Here is a 13,147-nt window from a genome sequence, read left to right as displayed (position 1 = left end):
CAGTGAGTACCTTGGATGCAAAATTACCTTTGGAGTTTAAATGTCATTGCAAAGTTGTATTGGAAAGGTAATTTTGTTTTGGTAGTCCATGGGGTTTTGCTTTCTGATACTATAAAATTTATATCTACTTGCCATCTTCATTGTATAAATGAGAGGTTTAAATGCTATGTATTTAATGCCCCTGTCTATAAAAATGAGGGTTTTTTTTTAATGGCTTTCTCAATACTACTAACTCTTATTTTTGCCTCCGTGTTGAGAAGTATGGATTTATGATACTATAAAACACAAAGAATAGGATGACATCACAAAACTGGGTAGATAACCTTTTATTAGCCTTTGGAAGCATGAGGCACTGGCCAGTGAGTCAGCAGCCCCGACAGGAGTAGAATATGCTGTCTGTATTCCTGCCAACACTTTGGTTCTGAAAGAATATGCTGACTCTTAGATATTATATCTTTCTATGTAACGGAAACAAAAAGTATCAAGAAGCAAAATTCCCTTCTAAGTGTTGAATTCAAAACCATTTGTTAAGAAGGCTTTTGGAAGCAGAAAACTTTTGAAGGCCATTCTGGGTTTTCTCGTCCATTTCTTCACACCCTAGGGTGGCCATGAAACTCAAGATCAGACCAGATCTCTTGGGGTTCCTGGAGTCACCGTAAAAAATAAACTGGCTTTCTGTAGGCTATAAAATCTAAAGACGGTTTGTCCACACTGAGGTGCCATTAAAAGAACAGTGGGCCTGGAGTTTGTAGATCTGAGTTTGGAATCTGGCAGAGCCACTTACTAGTTGTGTTTCCTTGAAGATATCAGTTAGTCTCTGGGTTTGTTTCTTTGTTTGCAGAGTGCAAGAATTGGAATGGCAGTGAGTGCAGAGGCCCTGTACAATCCTAAAACTTAGTAATTCTGTCAGTGTCAGGGCTAAGTAATTCTAGATGGTTGCAGTCCTCAAAGCCCAGCTGCCCACACACTTAAAGCTCGTGGGAGAGATTGATATGTCTCCAGAGAGTCTGCCTTGCTCTGGGCCTTCTTCACCTCTGTGAGTCTCCCATGTGAGGCTCAGCAGTGACTCATCATGATCACTGGAGTGGCAGGGGGCTCAGAGCCTCAACTCCCAATTGTGTTCTGGACTTACAACTCTTAATGCCTTTGGCCAAGTTATCTAACTTATCTTTAGTTTCACCAGCTGCAAAGCACAAATAATGTGTACTTCCAGACCTGCCACATAATCAGTGATAACACAAAAAAAGCTTTTATTATGTCAGAACCAATCTCTTCTAATTTTAATTATTACTTTGTGGCTTCTAATTTTAATAATCATTTCTTTGTAATCCTAGCCTATATGAATCATTTTGGGAGATGAATACAACCAAGTGGGGTCAGTATCAAAAGGCTGCCAAGTGTCACTGCTGCTTGTGTTGCAGTATTGTCTGCAACTAGTATCTTTGAAGCTTTTGTTAAGACCATATTGACTTCCTTAGCTCAGAGGAATTAGGAAATGTTATATTTATCCATATCCATAGGTTTACTAAAGTAAATGTAACCTCTGAGGGCATGCAGTCATTCAGGGATCCAGACTAGCTAGATACTTGGGCCTCTAGGCTCACAAAGCAAGTATCCCTCCTTGGTTTTATAAAGTTCTTGGATTACTTCAGATCACATAAATGTACCCATCCTTGGGGCCTTGAGGGCATTAACATTAATCAAAGTGATGCAAAATTCAATTAGAAATTATCTGATGCTCCCTGCATGTTGATTTTACTAGGCAAGGAGTCTCTTTTGCAATAATCTGCTTGAACAGATGAAACTGAGATCAGGCAGGCTGAAAGCTGTCAAAGGATAAGTTTCACATAAGGGCAGAAAAATGAACCCGACATGGGAGCCTTCTTCACAGTCATTCATAGTAGGAGTGGAGCCTGGAGCAAATCACACTCTAATAGGTCCCCTGAAACACTTCCTTTTATAGATAAAATCTGGTTAAATGAATGCCAGGAATGACTGTCACCTTCGATTAAATGTTCCTCGGACCTGGGTACATAACTACAATTGTACTATGCATGTGGAGAGAGGGACACCATAGCAAAGGCAAATGGTATTGTGAGGTATGTATAGAAAGACAAAATTAGTCTCCATAGACCTTCCCTCTGGCTTCAAGACCACCCACTGGTGGATTCTGTATGGTTCCTCGCCCAGGCCATTGGAAAGCAGGGTGTCAGAGTGGGAAGACCCAAATGTCAAGACAGACTAGGGTCTGAATCCCATCTATGCCATTTATTTGCCTGGTGACTTTGGACAAGTTACTTAACATCACTGTGCCTCATCTTTAAAATGGGGAAAATGGGAATATTTTGAAGAAGGGTAATAAAATATATATAGGAATTCATATAATGCCTGATACATGGTAGCATTAATACATTATTTTTTAAGGAACCTCTTATAACTTGTATCTGCTACTATGAATATAAGCCTTTGCATCCCTTGAAAACTTTACTTTTTTAGTCCCTTTCCTGTCACAGGGGACTTAAGTATATGAAGTTATCTTCATAGCATCCTTAAGTCTCATTGTTGCCCGTGTTGCCAAGGCCAGCTCTAGTTGGACATGTCCTGGGATCAGGGGTTGGTTATTGAAAGAGTAGATCATAATTTCATACCCATATGGACTTTGATGCTTACATATGAAGCACTACTGTGTGTGACATCATGATATCAAGTCATGGCCTAGCCTTCGTCCTATTTGTGGTTCCCTTAGGATGTAACTGCTTTTATGAGCAATGAATTTCATATGATTCCTAGTGGCAGAGGGCCAGAATATTCATATCCCTTGCCATGCAGAATTACTCATCCATCTATATTCTCTTGAACTCTGTTACATTTAGGTAGTGTAATAAAGTGTGTGTTCAGTGAACTGTGTGGAGCGTTAGTGTATGGGATCATTGCTTGTTGGTAGTTTTAAAAACTGCAGATGATTTGGAAAGGAAGAAGGTTTAGACTTTGATAGACTCACAAAGATAGCTCAGTTCCTTCTTACTTTATGTACAGTATACCAGAGATACATGTTCTCAATAACAGGAGGTAGTACAGATTTGGGGCTGTGATGCTTTCAAACTTTGCCAGACTCTTTCATACAGTTTAATTGCATAGGCCCTTAGTCGATGGCATGAAGAGAAAGCTTTATACAGTAGATGAAATGCATGTTTATTTTTGATGTGGGTTGGTTTGCTTTCTTTGGACAACTTATGCATGTAATATATTCCTCATACCCCCATCCTTCCACTCTTAAATAATAGGAATCATTAGTTTAAAAATGTCTGTTTTGGCCGGGCACGGTGGCTCACGCCTGTAATCCCAGCATTTTGGGAGGCTGAGGCAGGCAGATCACAAGGTCAGGAGATCAAGACCATCTTGGCTAACACGGTGAAACCCTGTCTCTACTAAAAATACAAAAAAATTAGCCAGGTGCGGTGGCGGACGCCTGTAGTCCCAGCTACCCAGGAGGCTGAGGCAGGAGAATGGCGTGAACCTGAGAGGCGGAGCTTGCAGTGAGCTGAGATCGCGCTACTGCACTCCAGCCTGGGTGACAGAACGAGATTCCGTCTCAGAAAAAACAAAAAACAAAAAAGGGTGTTTTAACTATCTTTCCATTTTCAATGATAATATTACTAATTATGTTAATAATTCTAATCAATAAAAAAAGCCACTTAATTTTTTTAAAGTGCTTTATCATTTGATTAACATATAGTCTTCTCTTTGCTCATATTTTTTTTCTTTATCATCATCTCTTTCTTACTAGGCAAAGGCCAAGTAGAAATGCTTGTAATAGTCCATTGCAGTTATTGAACTCTTGTGGTTAAGACTTCAAGAGTTCATTAAGAGGACAGAAAAATGCACCTTTGATATCTTAATCTGATCACTGTAATTGAGAAAATACACCTTAATAATTATTCAGTAGGTATATTGACCTGATCATTCATTTGCCTTCTAATTTGGACCTTTGGTCTTGGCCCTTCTAAGTTTATCTCCATTTAACTAGGTGATATATGAAGCACCCTGGACATGAGTATTCAAGGGATGCAGCACAGGCCTTTCTTCCTCTCTGGGGTCTGTTCTTCTCGTGTGTGGCATTTCTGGTGAGCTCCATCAGGGAGCTGACAGTCCGGGCTAGTGATAATGATGCCTTCAGATTTCTTCAAAGTCTGTAATTAAATGACATCACTGAGTCTTAAATGCATCTGCTGTGAAAGTCAGAAGGCTAAATTATCCCATTAAAGAGAGAAAAGTGTTACTTGGTGTTACAGAATCCCAAGTTTAGTATGCTGAGGAGTTGCTTCGGGAAGGCTGTTGAAAGCCAGTTGAGCATGGAACATAGTGGGAAGATTGGGAGGCTGGAAGGCCATGTGGTTCAGAACAAGCTGTTCAAGAATCACAGCTGCACCCAGGCTAAAGTTTAAAAAAAGAAGCCATTAAAAAATTTATTTTGCTTTCCCAAATGCAATTAACTGCTTGACTGCTGGTTTTTACTCCTAACAGCTGTGCTGTTTCGGGACCTCCGGAAGATATCTGCAGCTACATGACCACAGAACAGTGTATCGTAGTTAATTAGAGCATGTTTGCGTGAGATCAAGACCACGAGTTTAGTTTCCGTAGGGGCTAACTTCACTAAGTTCAATCACCGGTTAATATATTCCCAGCCTTACTTACCCATCTCCCAGATTACTGCCTCATAGCAAAACGGGTCTGGAAAAAGGAACTTCTGTTAATCAGCCCAAGCGCCCCCACCATTGGAATAATACCTGAAAATGATGTTCTCCAGGTCTATTTGCCTACATGGGTAATTTCTAGAATTAAAGCACTATTAATTTTTCAGTTGCTAGTTGTGATATCCCCTTTTAAATATAAAAAATAACAATATAGGCATTTGATCAAATCTGAGTATTTTCAATACCCATTTTCTTTGACACTTCCATAGAATTGAGAAATTTTTTCAGTTGACTTTTTTTTCCTTCCCATGTGTGTCTGATTTACTGTACTGTATCATAACTTAGGAGTTTTGTCTTTTGATGACTGTATAATTTAGGGATAGAGTGAAGAGACAAGGAGGAAGTGAGGTGACTTGGAAAAAACCACCACATATTCCCTCCTTTTTCACTAAGCACATACTTACTTTCTCTAAATTGCCTGACTTCTTTCATCATCAGCCCCCAAGAATGCCATTATTTCTAATCACCAAACCGAGGCCAGAGGAAGAGATGGAAGACAGAAATGGTCACATGTTTTGGGTTTTTTTTTGTTTGTTTTGTTTTGTTTTTTGAGATGGAGTCTTGCTCTGTCACCCAGGCTAGAGTGCAGTGGCACAATCTTGACTCACTGCAAGCTCCACCTCCCGGGTTCATGCCATTCTCCTGCCTCAGCCTCCTGAGTAGCTGGGACTGCAGATGCCAGCCACCACGGCCAGCTAATTTTTTATATTTTTAGTAGAGATGGGTTTCACCGTAGCCAGGGTGGTCTGGATCTTCTGACCTTGTGATCCGCCCGCCTTGGCCTCCCAAAGTGCTGGGATCATAGGCGTGGGCCACTGCACCTGGCCAGAAATGGTCACATGTTTTATTTCCTTGGTTTTACTTTAGAAACTTTAGTTAATATTCTTACTTCACACTTGAACTTCTTTCCAATATACCAAATATATCGATAAAGGGTTCTATTTGGTACATAAAAGAAACCAATACAAAAACAGAAGTTTTAAGCAAAAGAGGTACTTTTTTGGAGGACACTAGAATGTCTCATGGAATTGAACCCTTTGGAAGGACAAAAACCAGGGCAGCACTGGGGGCCTCAGCAGGAGTCGTCTGCGAATCTTCCCTCTGGGTCATTGCGTGACCCAGTTATCACTAACTCCTAAGCCCCAGGTCTCTCGCTTCGGCCAGGGGTCTACTGATACTGTGCACATCATCTAGAGCAAAGGCAAGGCCATGAGACAGAAAACATGGTTTCAGAGTCCACCCTGCTGGAGACTGGATCCTTCTCTGAGAAAGGAGACTGGGTGTGCTACCCAAGAACTATCCATGTTGGTGGATCCAGGGTTAAGGCAGGGTCCAGAACATAATTCAGAATATCACAAAACAGGTGTCAAAGAGTTTTCCAGACCAGCATCTCTTACAGAAATATGAGGAAAGCTCTCAAAGCATATTCAGTACCTGAGAAGTTTGGAACTCCAGGTCAAGAGAAGCATTTTTCCTCAGGCTTAAGGCCACATTGAAGGTCTGCACTTTGTGTCACTTTACATTTTACTGACCTTTATTCAATTGTTTTCCTCGTCTCCCCCATCTAACCAAAGGCCATGTAAGATCCAACAGTGATGATTTCACCATCCTGGCTATTGGAAGACTTATGGTTTAAGTATCTCATATTAAATGTTTCCTCCTAATCATCCAGACAAACAAAGAAGTCAGAATATATTAGTCCACTAATGGATGTTCATTATCTGCTATGCTCAGAGTATTGTGCTAGAATTGTAGAAAACATAAGGAAGTTGAACCAGTGGCTGAATTCAAATTGCTTATACTTAAGTTATCAATATAAGATATAAACAGAGAAGAAGTTACAACTATTCTTCAGTTTTAAGTAAATTCCAAACGATCAGTCTGTAGATGCAAAGTGCCTTAGGCATAAAAGATTCATGAATAACAAAAATAATGATAAGCAGTATTTACTGAGCATTTTCTGTAAGGTACCTTTTTTTTTTTTTTTTTTTTTTAATCAGTGTCTTGCTCTCTTGCCAAGGATGGAGTGCAGTGGCAGCATCATAGCTCACTGCAGCCTCCAACTCCTTGGCTGAAGTGATTCTTCCACCTCAGCCTCCCAAGTAGCTGGCACTACAAGCATGTGCCACCACAACAGGCTAATTTTTTTTTTTTTTTTTTTTTTTTTTGGTGAGATGAGGTCTCTCTATATTGCCCAGGCTGTGTCAACTACTTATACAAAGCACTTTTTATGGGTTAAATCATTTAATCCCTTAACATATAGGTGGTAGTGCTTTATAATTAAAGAGACAGGCTTACTGTCTTAGTCACTTTGACCTGCTGTAATAAAATATTGTAGACTGGGTGGCTCAAACAACAGACAGTTCTGGAAGCTAGAAGTCCAAGATCAGAATGTCAGTGTGGTCCAGTTCTGGCAGAGGCTCTTGCTGGCTTACAGATGGCCTCCTCCTTGCTGTGTCTTCACAAAGGGTGCAGGGAGAGAGCAAGAGCAAGCTCCCTGCTGTTTCTTCTCATAAGTGCACTCATCCTGTTATGAGGGCTCCATCCTCATGATCTTATGTAAACCTAATTGACTCCCAGATAGATACCCCACCACCATATACTCTCACATTGGGGGTTTGAGTTTCAACCTATGAATTTGTGAGGATAGGGATGGAGACCCAGTTCAATCCATAGCACTCCTGGAGGTTAAGTAACTTATTCAAGGTCACACAGGTAGCAATCTAGATACTTCTTCTCTGTGCATGCATATATATATATATATATATATATATATATATATATATATATATGGAATTCATATATATATATATATGGAATTCATATATATATATGGAATTTTCTACAGGAAAGGGAGCTTGAATAAGGTTCATAGAGCTTCTAAACACCGCACTTGCTGGTTTCTTGGTTGGTTCTTCTGCTTTACATGCTGTTACTTTTCCTTTGCTGGCCCCTCCTCATCTTCTCTATCTAAATTGGAGTATCTCAGGGCTCAGTTTTAGACCTCTTCTCTCCTCTTTTCTATCAGATCCACTGCCTAGGCTTACAGCTTTAAATAACAACTATATAAAAATAGCATCTAAACTTTTATTGCAGTGCCAGTCTCTACTCTCAACTCTCAGTTCATATATCCACTGCCCACTTCATGTCTCCACTTAGATGTCTAATCAGCATCTTAAACTCCACTTGTCCAAAACAAAACTCACCAATTTTTTTTTTTTTTTCCAGAACTGCTCCTCCTACTATCTTGGTCATCTCAGTAAATGCTTCACCCTCCTATTTGCTCAGACAAAAGTTCTTTATGTCATGCTCAACACTTCTCTTTTTTTTTTTTTCTTTTTTTTTTTTTTTTGTGACAGAGTCTCAGTCTGTCACCCAGGCTGGAGAGTGCGAGTGCAGTGGTGTGATCTTGGCTCACTGCAACCTCCACTTCCCGGGTTCAAGCAATTCTTCTGCCTCAGCCTGCCTAGTAGCTGGGATTACAAGTGCCCACCACTACGCCTGGCTAATTTTTATGTTTTTAGTAGAGACGTGGTTTCACCAAGTTGGCCAGGCTGGTCTCGAACTCCTGACCTCAGGTGATCCACCTGCCTCAGCCTCCCAAAGTGTTGGGATTACGGGCGTGAGCCACCACACCCAGAAACACTTCTCTTTTTTTTATACTCCACATGCAATAGGCCCTCAACAAACCTTGTGTGCTCTACCTTCAGGCTGTATGGAGAATCTGACCTTTTCTAGATAGCAAGATCTTCTGCTCTTTCACCATATAATTCATGAAATATATGTTTTCTCATAAAGCGAACTTGACATCCTACACTTTCTCTACTGCTACCCCACTGAATCAGGCCACCATCATGTCTCATCTCCATTATTTTGCAATGTCTCCTATCAGACACTTTTTACTACTTTTCTTGCCATATAGTCTGGTTTTCACATGGCAACCAGAGTGATCCTATTAAAACACAGGGTAGATTGTGGCACTTTGTTAGGGTAAAGTTCCAATTCTTCACCATGCCCTATAAAGCAAGAAGGAAGGAGGAAAGGAAAACTAGGGGCCAGAGCATTTTCTGGACCAGCATCTATTCCAGAAATGTGATGAAAGTCTTAGTTTATTCTTTATCTGAAAAGTTCTAGAACACAGATCTCCAGAAAATACTTGAGGAAAAGATTACAGCCACACAGAAGCTCTCCATTTAGTGCGACTTTGCATTTTGCTGATGTTTCTTGAATTCTATGCCACTACTCCCTGCCCTTCCCCAGGACCAAAGGGCGTATATTTTGCTTTTGATGACTTGTGCAGTTGTTGATTTCCAGCAAGCTTCTGACTATAGTTTCCCACTAATGATACAGCATTACCATTTGATGGTAGAATAAAAGCAGTATGATGTATTAGAAAGAAGATTGGCTGAGGATTTGAAAGCTGTGGATTCTAGGCCCGTTGCTGATCCTAGGTGTATTTTTGGTCTACTTTGACTGTATATCTATCTCAGTGACTATATTTGGTTATAAGACTGTGTTACTGTTATAATAATTGCAGGTTTACTAATCAGCCTGCCTATCCATTTCAAAGGGAAATTGTTATTTTGGTGTCATTTGCAGGGTATGATGGGGAAAGACTTTCTCTGTTCAATTTCAGTTTCTAAGAATACACTGTTAAAAGTACTGATAAACTTGATATACAAGGTGTGCATTTTAACCATCACAGCCATATTATACTGACTTACTTTCTAATTCTCCATCTTAGATGTAGTCAACATTTTGATCATATGTTTTAAAGTATCCAAAGACTTGCCCCTCTTTCTGGATAGGGAGATCTTCAACCTGTTGACCACATAATTAGATGAAATATATATTCTCTTGTAACAAACCTGACGTCGGTCGTGTTAGGCAGCTCCTTGGGGAGTCAGAAGCTGCTTCCAGCCTCGTAAATAATGAGCACATAACTAACAGAACCTGATCTTCCCAGTGGAAATACGTCAGCCTACTTCACAGTATGCAGTATGGTCCAAGTATCAGTGGTTGCTGAGTGAACCGCACTTCCCCCAGCTGGAGGAGAAACAAGCTTTTTTAGGAGCGATGGAGCATGCAATAGGATGTAGACAGGAAAGGAATCTGATGAATTGATTTTCACTGGAAAAGTCTCAGATTCTTCACCTGAGATTGCTTAATAGTCTTAAAGCTTTAAGCTGCTGCTGAGTCTCTGTCTAGCCCACTGAGGCACTTTCATGTTGTGAAGCACTGAGTAGGCTGAAACAAATCATGGAAAATCATGCTTCCATTTCCTAGAGCTGTGGGGGCGATGACCATAACACCTCAAGTTGCATCAAAGTGATGGAACTTAGGCAACTGGATGGAAATATGAGGAAATAATTTGCTGCTATCAGAAGTTCACATGTTAACCTTATTTACCCAATTTGTATTTTGTGGGTGACCACATGCATTTCATTTGAAATAATTAAGCAAATTCTTCATATAATTCATCTCCTGTTACTAGAGCTAGGTTGTCCTTCTATTTAAGATTTACAACTAGCCAGTAACTGAAGGCAACATATGACTGAAATATTCTTCAGTTCCATTAAAGAAGCCTTTCTAGAGTGAGATTTGCAGGTAGAGTTTCATGCTGCACGCGGCTGGGGGCTCTCTGGAACATGCTTGTCAAATAAACAGAGAACATTCATTCTCAGGCATGTGGTCCCAATAGCTTTCACGAGCATTAAACTCACTTAGAAAATAATTAGTAATCAAAAAAAGCATTTAAACTCAACTCTCTGAAGCATGGAAGGAGATGTACATTACATCGATTGAATTATCATTACAAATATCTACTTTAGTTGTAGGCGTAATTAGGTTTAAAAAAAGAAGACATTTATGTAGATTGGGGGATGTGGAAGGTTTTAGTCACTGGAATACCATTTTTATTACAGCTGGATATTAGGGACTGATATTGAACAATGGATCCACTCTTTTCCACTGAGAATGGTGGAATCTTCACATTTTAGAACTAAGAGGAAGCTGGCAACTGATCTCATTCAGCAGCTGCCTGTTCAGGCTACCCAATCCCTAGAAGTCTGAGAAGTTGGTGATAGGGTTTACAAGTTATTTTTAGTATATTTATGAATATGAATGCATGCATGATAAGACCACAAAACTACAAATCGATTTATTTCTATTTGGGTGGGAGTTATATCAACTCAAAGTGTAGCGTGTATTGTATGCTCCATAGAAATAGGGGCTGGGTCTACCTAGTTGAGTTCTGTGTCCGTAGCTCTCATGAATAGGACTTCACACCTGGTAGGAATTTTAATATTTGTTAGTTGGACGGTTGAACAAATGAGTGGAAGAAGAACTAATCAGAAATTCTTTTGGCAGTTATAGACACTTGGATTAATTTTCTTGAAGAAGGAATCAATTACTGTTTAATAAGCACAGTTTGGTTAGTAAAAATATTTCAAACAAAATCTCCATGAGAGCAAATTAGTAATATAATGGTGTGAAAATGACTTTGCACAATTGTAAACTAGGGCCCAGAAAACTTAAGTGTCTTAAGTTGAGCAGAGGGATGATGACAAAACCAGGATTAGAATCCAGAGCTATTGGCCCACCGTCTTCCCACCACAAACTATGTTATTGAAAACAGATCAGGTTCCTTTAGGTGTTTAACCTTTATGAATGAAAATGCTGCCTAAGATTTGGAAATCAAACATTTACAGCTCTAAATAAAACTTGCCTCTACAGTTACTTCTCACTTTTATTCTTACGTCTGAAGGGTGTGGAAACATCACTGAACATTGTTTTTCACATGCAGTTGAGACTCTGTTCAAGGGAGTTTTGTGGTTTAGGGAAGTTTGGGGGGTTACCGGTACCTTTGAGAATCTGATGACAGCTGTGTACCATGGACAAACACGTGTATGCCCAGACGCAGGCGGTTCTACTCGTGGCATCGGGCAGTTCACAGACTCCACGGTGAGGATCCTGATTTGGGGGCTCTGCCACCATTCTGTTTGGCCCTCTTTTGGTTTGGATGTTCCTTTCAGAATTGATGAGCTTTCACATTTGCTTCTACTCCGATCAAACAGCTCACATTGTTTCATCATTTAAAATGCCTTAAAATGGCCAGCTGCGATGGCTCAAACCTGTAATCTCAGCACTTCGGGAGGCCGAGGTGAAAGGACTGCTTGAGCCCAGGAGTTCAAGACCAGCCTGAGCAATGTAGTGAGACCTCGTCTCTACCAAAAATTGAAAAATTAGTCGAGTGGTGTGGGAGGCACCTGTAGACCTAGCTACTCGGAAGGCTGAAGTGGGAGGATTGCTTGAGCCTGGAAGGTTGAGGTTGCAATGAGCTGAGATCAATCACACCACTGCACTCCAGCCTGGGTAACAGAGTGAGACCCTGTCTCCAAAAAAAAAAGAAACCCTAAAAGGTACTTTTTACATTGTCCGTAGAAGGTGATTACTTTACAACTGAGGCATTTTCATTTTTGAAAAATATGGAATATAAAAAACCTGTTGTCGAAGAAAATTGTTCACAATGAACAAAAATCTAAATCACTATGTTATATTGAAGCCTTAAGTGGAGCTATTGTAAAGTATGCATTTTTATCCCAAAATGGAAATGGCACTGTAAAAATGGAGACAACTTTAATGTTCTGAAAAAGTGTATAAAAATAGCATACATTTAGAGTTCTTCAAGAAAAGGTACCAAATAATAGAATAGTCAATGGTAGGTTGTCTGTGTGGATTTGGAGGCTCATTAGTGTAGAGAGAACCAAATGGTGAGTCATCCTCTCAGGCTACTCTCCTTACCTTCAGAACATCAGCAAGACCCTGGTGAGGAAAGGAAGATGCACGTGGACAATCACCTTGGCTTTTTTTTGCCGTTCTCCCCGTAACCCCACCCATTTTCTTTACCTGTGAAAATAAGCCAATTACTAGGAAAGCAAACCCAATGTATCCAATTAGCAAATGAAGATACTTAGTAAAATTGAAGCCCCAAAATCTTGAAAGGGCAGAGTGAACAGGGAGGACTTTCAACTCCTTTTATCTTCATTAATACTTTTAATTCTGGTGATTTGAAGAGATGTTAATAGACGCAATAGTACTTGTTAATCTTGACTATATTAATACAAGATTAGGGAAGTTTGGGGGGGCTACAGCTATATGTAAGACTCTGATGACAGCTGTGGACTGTGGACTAACACTTATGTGCCCAGACCCAGGCAGTTTACTCATAGCATTGGGCAATTCACAGACCCCACGGTAAGGATCCTGATTTGGAGGATCTACCACCATTCTGTTTGGCTCTTGTGGTTTGGACGTTCCTTTCGGACCTGATGAGTTTTCACATTTGTTTCAACTCAGATTAAACAGCTCGCACTGTTTCATCATTTAAAATG

The 13,147-nt window shown here is 40.1% G+C and overlaps 1 protein-coding gene across 2 annotated transcripts in view; it reads left to right on the top strand.

Moving 5' to 3' along the window:
* The window catches only part of LOC105471359 (exocyst complex component 4), an 822,236-nt gene that overhangs the window by 529,852 nt on the left and 279,237 nt on the right, over positions 1-13,147 (top strand). The window lies entirely within an intron of this gene.

This window comes from Macaca nemestrina, chromosome 4 (genome assembly GCF_043159975.1).
Source record: "Macaca nemestrina isolate mMacNem1 chromosome 4, mMacNem.hap1, whole genome shotgun sequence".
Classification (NCBI taxonomy): Eukaryota; Metazoa; Chordata; class Mammalia; order Primates; family Cercopithecidae; genus Macaca; species Macaca nemestrina.
Note: the sequence above shows the minus strand (reverse complement) of the source record. Positions and strands in the feature narration are given on the sequence as shown.